This window comes from Cupressus sempervirens, chromosome 8, assembly GCF_028749045.1.
Source record: "Cupressus sempervirens isolate cs-2001-9-10 chromosome 8, ASM2874904v1, whole genome shotgun sequence".
NCBI classification, from domain to species: domain Eukaryota; kingdom Viridiplantae; phylum Streptophyta; class Pinopsida; order Cupressales; family Cupressaceae; genus Cupressus; species Cupressus sempervirens.
In genome coordinates, this window is record NC_143125.1 from 815,019,698 (window position 1) to 815,028,981 (window position 9,284).

Consider the following 9,284-nt stretch of genomic DNA (forward strand, 5'->3'; position numbering starts at 1 on the left):
ATGCCAACTAGCATATTCTAGAATGTATTCCTAACCCTAAATAAATTGGGGTCTATTTAAGAACATTATTGGCATTGTAAAGGCAGCTCTTAGTGGAGTTAGAGAGAAGGTACTATGTGGAAGATTTCTTTCTCTATAATCATATTTTTGTAAGCCCAAATGGCATTTTTCATTGATAATAATATTTCCCTTTTCTTTTTTGTTCATTCTAGTCTTTGGTTGTGTCCCCATCACAACCCCTTCTACAAAAACTCATGAACTTGTCTGTTCAACTCTTCACTTTTTGCTAGTGTCATTTTGTGCACTACCTTGTTTGCAAAATTGGCTCCTAGAACCAAATCCATTTGGTGACTGATCTTTCTCATTAGGGGCAATCCATTAGGTACATTATCTGATACAATATCAAAAAATTCTCTCAACATATCTACAACTTCTACAGGTACCTCCTCTACTTCTTTACTATCTTTTGGAATTATAGAAAAACAAATATGCTAATGCTTCATACCTTTGAGAAAATATTTTCCATCAACAAAACATATTTTGGTAGCAGTACTTACCTTTTCTTCTTTCTCCTTCAATGGCTTCAACTTATTTTTCACTCCATCCTTGGTTAGAGTATAGGTATCTTCTCACCCATCATGTACAACATGTTTGTCAAACTACCATGGTCTACCTAGCAACATATAACATATGTGTATAGGTATGATATCACATAGTAACTCATCCTGGTGGCTTCCAATATTGAACTTCATTGAGAACTACTCATTGAACATGAACTTGTGGCCATCTTGCACCCAAGCAATATAGTATGGACATGGGTGTTTCTATCTCTTTAGTCTCAACTTGGTGATCATCATTTCTAACACTAGATTGTCAGTACTTCCACCATCAATGATCACATCACAACACTTATCTTCACATCTACACCTTCTACAAAATAAGCTCCTTCTTTGATTAGGTTCATTCTCACCACTCATTAGGACTCTTCTATTAACTAGGACTTCTCCTCTTTTAGAATTTTTAAAATGTGATGATCCAACATCTTCGTCAACTTGGGAAACTCTAGCCTAGCCTTTTGTTCTTCAATCTATCCTTCCTTGGTGTTGGGTACATTCAAATGCTCTATGTCCTTCTTCTCTAGAGTGAAAAAATTTCCTACAGAAGCCTCCTCTTCCAAATCCTTCTCCTTTACCTCTTCCTCTCTGATCTCTATTATTTTGATCATGGAAACAATTGGAAATTTTTCCCCTTTGGTTCTGATTGCTACTTCTAGGCTCATCCTTATTCTTCTAGTCATCATTATGGCAACCATAAGATCATCCACTAGATTTTTTGCCATGACCTCTTCCACTATTCTTGTTGTCAACTTTCTTGCTTAGTTTCTCCTCAACTCTTAGGGAAAACTAGTATGCCTCCTCAATATTGTTCATTCAAACTAGAGTCAACTCATCCTAAATACTTGGTCTTAATGCATTAAGATAATGGGTCACTTTCTCCTTATTAGCTTCTGTATGGATGGTTCTAATGAGAACTCAGTAGAACTCTTTGGTGGTATACTCTTGAATAGATTTTTCCACATGCTTCAACCCTTGCATCTTCTTCAATAGATCAAGCTCATACTCTATAGGAATAAATTGTCAATTCATTTTATCTATCATCTGCTCCCATCTGGTGATTTTTTCCTTTCCCTTTCTATTTTGCTCCAACTAAACCTCTTGCCACTAGATCTTGCCATGTCCCTTCAATTTTTCCTTCACAAACTTGACCCTATCAAGATCCTTGATATGTTCATACTCAAAGTAATCCTCCAATTCATTGATCCAATTGATCAACTCCTCGGGGTTAAGCTTTCCCAAAAATCTAGGAACATCAAACTTAGGTCTATTTCCAATCTTGGAAATGGCCCTAAAAAGCCTTTCTTCCTCTAGGTTTAGAACTACCTCTACTTCAACATTTTCTTCTACTTTTTCCTCATCCTCACTTTCATCTCTTATGGGAAGATTTATTCCTCTATGCATTAATTCTTCCAATGCTTGCATTTGTCTTTGGAGGGCTCAAAAACCCTTAGGTGTAGCACTTATAGCTCTTTTTCCATGCTCTCTTCATGGAGGAATTTTCACACTTTCACTAAAACCCTAGTGCAAACTACCTCACAATCAATAATCTGTCTACACACTCAACCCAAACAATGGTTCTAGTGTGAACTACCTCATAGTCGCTCTATAGTCATGCGCTAGGCCTGGCTTAGGAATAATCTATTCAAGCTAAGGACTACTTTTCCCCTACCATGAAGTGCGTTTAGATTGTCAACTCAAGGACGTATACTTGAAATGGTCGGCATAGTATGTGCACTAGGTACCTTAATGAGTCATTATGCTTGTGCTGCAGGAAAGTAAAAATGCAAAGGAAGGAAACTACACTACTGCTGTGGAAAGGAAAATACTGAATCTATGAATGTTGAAAACACAATGACAAGATAATAGAGATTCCATCTTGACTCATCCACTAGTCTGTTTTCACAGATGCCGCAGGAATGTTCATGAAGTGTGATGCTACAGGAAGGAATTAACTAGCTAGGTCTTGCTTAAAATACTGCTAATGCTAGTAAAATGAATCTATTCTATCCTAATCTAATCCACCTTCCAAGTGGGCCCCCTTGGTTGGCTTCTCTAATCTACCAACATAGGATAGAAGCTAAAGAGAACTAATTCATTTCATTAATCAGTCATTACATGATTCAGAATTGTAAAACACAACTACAACAAACTGTGAATCAGTGTTCTCTCTTACTCGATAAAACTTATCAAAAACCAAAACTTCACACACAGGAGTTGATCCCGACATATATAGGGAATCTACTCTTTATTACATAATAGAAAAGTAACTGTCCTAAGTTAAGTCTGCAGGAGAGAATATAAGAGAACAACTGAAAGTGAAAAGGAAGGATAACGAAATTGAGGAGGGAGCAATGAAGTCTTAGCATCCGCTTGTTACAACATAAATGCAGAGAAGGAAATGGCTCGTAAAAGCTCCTCCTTATTCACTGCCATGTTTCTTGGAGTGGTTATAACTTCCTTTTCATGGTTGTTCCTTGATGTTCATTTCTCCTTGAAAGTTGTCAGCAACCAACTTCTAGATTCCTCCACTCATCTTTTAATCCTTATCATTAGGTTAGTTATGATATAAGACATATTTACAAATAAACATTCATCAAACTAAATTCAAGCATAAGAACACACATTTGGATATTTATATGAAATACTGCATATTAGATATAATTTAGGCAAAAGATGACATAGTTTTTCTACCCCATAAATCATCAAAGGTTTATCAAACATAGGCTTATAAGTGTTAAAACAAGGATAAACGGAGTATCACAAAGTATCTTAAACATAACAAAATAAAGGCATTTTTTAGACTCATCATCTGCCCCCTGCTAAACTAATGCTTGTCCTCAAGCATTACACTTCTTTGTCGAAGATCTGAGCTCCCCAACTTTTATCTTTCCCTTTTTGCTTCTCTTGAAGGTGTAATAGAATCCTCTAGTCCTTTTCCATACTTCTTGCCTGTGGTTTTCCTGAAACTTATCAAGTTTGTCAACATCAATATCATACAGGGGCCATAAAAGCATTGGAGGTTGCATGGTCAAAGGACACCATAACTCTAGCCTTAGTTGCTTTCCTAGTTCTAAATATTTTGGAACTCTATATAGTGTTGCTTCCAAATTAATAGGACTATGCGGCTCTAATTTCTTGAGAGAATCAGGTAACCATGCCCATCTAATTCTTGCTCTGATCATAGCTATCTAGAATGCAAAGTAGGGAAAGTTTTCATATTTGGAATACACTTTGGCTCTAGTAGCAAATACCTTCTTTCTAACTTTTCAATTACCCTTCCCATAGGTTAATGTAAACCAGTCTCGAAGCATTTCTTCTGGTTGTTTACTTTCTGCCCTCAAGGGTAAAGGTTTTGTTCTCTCCTCATCTTTGTAATTAACCAGTTGTTTGTCATAATTCACCTCCTTAGACATCCATGAAATTAAAGCTTTCAAATGCACATCTCCTATATAGAGAAAAGGATTCCACTCAGTTTCTACACGAATGACAAAATTATGAATATACAACTCACACAATAGATTTTGCTGTCATGGTGGTAAGGTTTGATACAACCCATAAAACTCTTGTGCGGTTTTGAATTCTGCATTTACATTTCTAAGGTTTAACATCAACTGAAGCAAAAGATATTGTTCTTCCAAAAAAAAAGCATATACTCAAGGAGGTTGTCTGCAAGAAAGAGCTTGATCAGCTAATTTAAGTGCATGTTCCATGCGCTATTTTTGTCTTTCTAGCTATTCTTTCAATTCTTCAATCTCTTCATTTTGTGATGTTATGATCTTGCTCATTCTTTTCTTCTCCTCTTTCCATAGTGCTTCAGAAAATAAATGATGTCCATATAATTGGAAAAGGAGTTTTTACAAGGTGACGGCACTGTTATCCTCTTCATAATCCTTTTTTTTTTCTGTTCCTGCCATAGATGTTCTGCCAAACTATTGATCCATGTTGACTTATATGGGACTAAGGCAATATTTGAATCATGACATTCAGGAACTACTTCATTCTCATGGCTTGAAACACCTGGTAAATCCATTAATATTTTGTTCATTTCTTGTTCACATGCTGTAGGAGGATTACCAAAAGCTTTTGTCATCTCAGTGTGAAGGGGAGAATGGTAAAAAATTATCTGAACAGGAGACTCTGGAGCAGGTGCTTTAGACAATATAGGATCTTTAAAAATCTGCCCTCTCATTCTAGGGCTTCTTTGCAAAGGAGTCTCTTCTTTTACTACTATCTTTTGCCTACTTTTTTGTTTTGGTATCATTGCTATAGGATTAGTTGCTATAGGAACCTTCTTTTTTTTCTTCTGTTGCTTAATTGTAGGACTAGGTTTTTGTTGAGCAACGGTTTCTTCTGGTGACTTCTATTTCCTTTTAGCTTTACTAGTAGTGAGTTTAGGGATGTCCTATTTAGGTGGAGGCACATTCTCTTGAATGGAAGCAAATTCTGGCTCAATCCCTTGTTTGTTTTCTATTTTAGCTCCCTCAATATTTTGTTTTGTAGGCTCACTGCTGAGAACTACGTTTTCCTCACCCTGCCATTCATTAAGGTCAACTTGGGGTTGTAGGGTTTTAAATTTCACAAAGTCATCCCATGTAAAAAGGGATACATCCCTAAGAGACCTTTCTATTAACAACTTAATCAAGGCATGGTGAGTGACAAAATTATCTTTCCCTTTTTGAGTCTCTTCTGCACTAATATAGAGCATATTATACAAAAAATTTGGAAGAATCATGGCAATATTGTGCCTTATACAACTAAGCAACTTAAAATGGTGTGCATGTAAGTGAGAAAATATGCCTTCATAAGTAAAATACCTGATGACATGCATTGCTAGGTCAAGGTATGGAGGTGGCAAAGACAATCTCTTGCACCCCTTCTTTGTAACATCCAATTGAGGGTCATGTGGGGTAGTGAACTAGGCCCTTGCTGACCTAGAGTCATGCGAGCTCAGATAATGCTCTCCAACAGAAGGTAACCCTATTACTTCTACAATTCATTCTTTTGTTACAATTATTGTCAAACCCCACACAGAAGCTTCACCTTCATCAAATGTCCTGGTGAATTCTATAGCTGCTTCTTCATCATATGCTGTTAAATTCAAACAATAACCTAACTACCCGCATGCATTGAATCTTCTTACTGCTTCTATGTCAAAGAGAAACAAAATGTGCTCAATCGACTCTCTTCTCTATAAACTTCCTCACATTTCTTGATACTTCTACTACTCCATTTCTCTCTCCCTTTCTGAATGTAAACTTCAAGACTCTGCGTTATTTCTCAGACACTTCACCACTTCTTTTTTGGGAACATTAATTGCCATAACCAATTGTTATGTGTCATAATTAAACTTTAGGTAAAAGTAAATCATGAATTTGCATGGAAATTGTCTGGAAACATGGTTCAAATGCCAAAATTTTAAAAATAGGTCACATCATGGTTTAGCATGAAAAATTTGGCACGAACAAGGAAAAAAAAACAAAGTTCATTCAGAAAGTGGGAGTACAACACTTGACATGGCATACTTATGGCAAAAAGTTCTCATTAATAAGGGGTAATGCCAAGATTTTAGAAAATCATCACAGTTAATCAGGCATATCATTGGATAGTACAACACTCCCCTACCCCCTGCTAATTTTACGAAAAGTGTCCTCACTTGTCAGACTAGTATGGGTGAGGGACTGGAATACGCCGTAATTATAGAGACTATGTAGTATTATATATAATTAACAAAATCTACAAACTTATAAATGAATAATAATTTGAAAACATTTATACCTGCCAAGTGGATTGTCACATGCTCCAAAAAAAAAAGGTGGCAAAAATAATGTAAACAACAGCATCCATCAGCATGTGTAGATTTGATTGAAAACACAAAAACTTAATTATGTAGAAAGTGGGTGGATGGAAGATTAAGAAATGGAGTGGGGTGGGTGGATGGAAGATTAAGATATGAATGGAAAGAAATATCATGAAAAGAAAATGGACTTTATGTGAACATAAAGTTATTGTTATGGACATGCAAATTAGAATTAATGTTGAAGAGGAGCAGGTGGAAGGTTTTCACCTTCTGCTGCAGGAAGAGATACTTGAGTTGTTGTTGGATCTGGTTGTTTGAACTGTTGCATGAATTTGGCTTTTGTTTGGGGCTATTTGTAAAGCTTAAGTCGATGACTGTTGATCAACATTTTGAAAAGCACATCATCAATTGTGGTTAGTTGAACTATTCCATTGTCAAAGACATGGATGATTTGATATGGTCCTAACCATCATGTTTGCAACTTCCCTGGCATATCCTTAAAGTGAGAATCATACAATAATGCCCAGTCACCAGCTTTGAATTGTTTATTGAGGATATGAGAATCATGCCAGTGTTTTCTTTATTATTGTACCAATTCAATGTGTTCTAAAGTGGTCTTGCACATTTCATCCAAAGAATTAAGATGCAGGAGGCATTCTCTTTGGGCTGCAGGAAGGTCAATATCTAAGGTCAAGGCTATTCTTAAAGTCTTGTGTTCAAATTCAATTGGAAGCATTGCCACTTTCCCATACAAAAGCTCAAATGGTGTGAATCTGGTAGTGGTTTTCCAAATTGTTCTATAAGCCCAAACAACTTCTTGTAACCGGCTGGTCCAATCCCGACGATGCAAATGGACTGTTTTAGTTAGAATATTTTCCAACTCATGGTTGGTAACTTCTACTTGTCCATTGGCTTGTGGATGATAAGGACTAGATTTGCAATGCCTGATGTTATACTATTTCATCAACTCTAAAATCAGGTTGGAAGTAAATTGTGTGCCTTGATGAGTAACCAATTCTTTAGGAACTCCATAGCATGTAAAAATATCTTCATATAGGAATTCGACAACTTTTTCATCACGGGCATGCTTCATAGCCTTAACCTCAACCCATTTGGTTAGGTAGTCAGTACAAACTAGAATATAAGACTTCCCATTAGATGGAGGATCAATAGGACCTATGAAGTCCATTCCCCATTTGTCAAATGGTGTTAACATCACTTGAGGATTCAGAGGCATTTCATCTATTTTGGTTGGGCAACCCATTCTCTGGCATTGGTCACACTTCCTTATATAATTGTTTGCATCTTTATGAAGGGTAGGCCAATAGTAACCAGTGGCTAAGATTTTGAAAGCTGTTCTTTTGGCTACAAAATGTCCTCCGCAGGGATCATTATGACATGCATGCAAAATGTCATATGTCTCATCTTCTCTTACACATTTGCGCATAACTTGATCAAGTCCAGTATAGAATAGAAAATTGTCTATCAATGAGAAATGGAAACTTTTTTGTATGAGCAACTTTCTCTCCTTATAAGAAAAATGCGCTGGTGTCTTATTAGCTGCAATGTAGTTAGCAATATTTGCATACCATAGAACTTTAACAACAATATGAAACAAATGTTCATCTAGAAATGCGTCATCTACCAGAGTAGTATCAGTATCATGATGATTGATTCTTAACAAATAATCAGCTACGGCATTTGTTTTTCTAGGCTTATCCACTATGGTTATGTCAAATTCTTGTAGCAATAGTAACCATCTTGCTAACCTACTAGTTATAGCAGGTTTGTTCATGAGATATTTGATTGCTGCATGATCAGTATGAACATAGATAGGATAACCTATGATATAATGCTGAAATTTATTTAGAGCATAGACTACTACTAACAATTCTTTTTCAGTCACTGTGTAATTCAGTTCTAGGCCATGAAGACTCTTACTGATATAATAAATTGTATTTTGAAGATTTGAGTATTTCCATGCTAAAACTGCACCTATGGCATAATCAGAAGCATCTGTTTATATGTGAAAAGGTAGGTTCCAATCAGGGCCTTGTAAAATTGGGGCTGTGGTCAAAAGTTTCTTAAGTTGCAGGAAAGCTTTATGACACTTAGGTGTCCAACTGAATTCAGCTTCTTTGGTGAGAAATTTGTACAAGGGACTGGCTATTTTACTGAACTCTTTTATAAAATGCTTGTAATATTCAACATGTCCCATAAAAGATCTGATATCTTTTAATTTAGTGGGTATGGGAAATGATTGAATTACCTCAATTTTTGCTGGGTCTACTTGTATACCTACAGTAGATATGAAATGACCGAGTACCACACCCTCTTGCATGAGCATGAAACACTTTTCACTATTTAGTGCCAAATTATGTTCTTGAAATCTTACCAAAACTTTTTCAAGATTTATCATCGCTTCTTCAAAAGTAACTCTAAATGTTGTAAAGTCATCCATATAGATTTCCATACAATCATGTGATATATCAGAAAAAATACTAATTACAGCTCGTTGAAACATTGTAGGAGCGTTACAAAGACCAAATGGTAAAATAGAGTATGCAAAAGTACCCCATGGATAGGTAAATGTAGTTTTGTCTTAGTCTTTAGGAGCAATATTGATTTGATTATAGCCACTATATCCATCTAAAAAGGAGAAGTACTTCTTTCGAGCTAGTGTATCCAAAACTTGATCTATGAAGGGTAAAGGAAAATGATCCTTTTTAGTAGCCTTATTCAACTCCCTATAATCTACACAAGTTCTCCATTTTCCTCCTTTCTTAGGTACTATAACCAATGATGATACCCATTTACTATCAGATATAGGAAGATAAAGCCAACATCAAGCAGTTTCTGTAATTCTATTT